This window comes from Corvus brachyrhynchos, unplaced genomic scaffold (genome assembly GCF_000691975.1).
Source record: "Corvus brachyrhynchos isolate BGI_N302 unplaced genomic scaffold, ASM69197v1 scaffold70, whole genome shotgun sequence".
Classification (NCBI taxonomy): Eukaryota; Metazoa; Chordata; class Aves; order Passeriformes; family Corvidae; genus Corvus; species Corvus brachyrhynchos.
In genome coordinates this window covers 3,723,778-3,725,573 of record NW_008236217.1, presented here as the reverse complement: position 1 = coordinate 3,725,573, position 1,796 = coordinate 3,723,778, and positions in this window count along the sequence as shown.

Genomic DNA, 1,796 nt, shown 5'->3' with positions numbered 1-1,796 from the left:
TGCTCCAAGCGCGGCCACGCTCTGCCACCTGCGTGCCCTCTCGTGGAAACACACAGGCTGATCAGTGGCCGTGGTGAGGCCGTCAAACACCCCTCATGTTTGGGCGGGTGGGCAGCAGGGTGGCTCCTCTCTTTAGGAGAGAGCGCCTTTGGAACTGCTGTGAAGAGCAAGGGTCGGGAATCATAGAATCATGGGATGGTTGGAGTTGTAAGGGACCTTAAAGATCATCTAGTCCCAAACCCCCTGTCACGGTCAGGGACACCTTTCACCAGACCAAGTTGCTCAGAGCTCCATCCTGCCTGGCCTTGAACACTTCCGGGGATGGGTATCCACAACTTCCCTGGGCAGCTTGTGCCAGTGCCCCACCACCCTCATAGCAAAGAACTTCCTCATAATATCTAATCTAAACCGTCTCTCTTTCAGTTTGAAGCCATTCCCCCTTGCCCTGTCACTGGATGCTTTTGTGAAAAGTCCCTCTCCACCTTTCTAGTAGGTCACCCTGAAGCCTTCTCTTATCCAGGCTGAATAATCAAAATTATCTCAGCCTTTCCTCATAGAAGAGATGCTTCATCCTTCTAAGCATCTTGATGGCTCTCCTCTGGACTTGCTCCAACAGGTCCAGGTCTTTCTTGTGCTGAGGACCCCAGAGCTGGACATAGTACTCCAGATGGGGTCTCACCATGGGGCGTAGTGCCAGGCACCATGGCACAAGTGGAAACAAGCAGGAAGGGCTGGGATAGAAGTTCAAAGAGGTGCTAGGGGAGAAGGATGGAGGGGGGACAGTGAGATGCAGGGAACACATGTGGTGCTCCTGGGGAGAAGTGTGTTGCTGTGCTTGGGAAGCAAAACTGTGGTGGCTGCAGTCTCCATGTGCACACACAGCAGCGAGACCCGAAGGTGGCATGCACCGCAGTGTGGAACTCTGTACAGCTCCAACGTGAGGAACCACAGCCTCTGTGAGGGCCTGCTGCACTGCCAGGGACCCCCACAGATTCACAGGATCCATCAGGCTGGAAGGGACCACAGGGGGTGATCTGGTGTAACCTTTCTGCTCGAGCAGGGTAATCCCAGGGCACCTGGCACGGGATTGTGTCCAGATGGTTCTTGAACATCTCCAGTGAGGGAGACTCCACAACCTCTCCGGACAATCTATTCCAGTGCTCAGTCACCTGCACAGTGAAGTTCTTCCTCATATTCTGGTGGAACTTCCTGTGCATCAGTATCTACCCACTGCCTCTAGTCCTATTGCTTGGCACCACCAAGAAGAACCCGGCTGAATCCTCTTCACATCCACCCTTTAGATATTTATACACATTAATGGGGTCCCCTCTCAGTCATCTCTTCTCAAGGCTGAACAGGCCCAAGCCCTTCAGCCTTTGCTCATAAGAGAGATGCTCCAGTCCCTTAATCATCTCTATAGCCCTCTGCTGGATTTGCTCCAGGAGCTCCATGTCTCTCCTGTCCTGAGGAGCCCATAACAGGACACAGCACTGCAGATGTGGCCTCACCAGGGCTGCTGGCAATGCTCTTCCTAATGCATCCCAGGGCACCACTGGCCTTCTTGGCCACAAGGGCACTGCTGGCTCACGGACAGCCTGTTGTCCACCAGGACCCCCAGGTCCTTCACCGCAGAGCTGCTTCCTAGCAGGTTGGCCCCCTGCCTGTCCTGCTGCATACGGTTACTCCTCTCCAGGCGCAGGACCCTGCACTTGTCCTTGTTTAATTTCTGAAGGCTCTTCCCTGCGAAGGCTCTTGTCCCGCTGGCGGCGGGAAGTGACGCGACGGGCGCGCCGGTG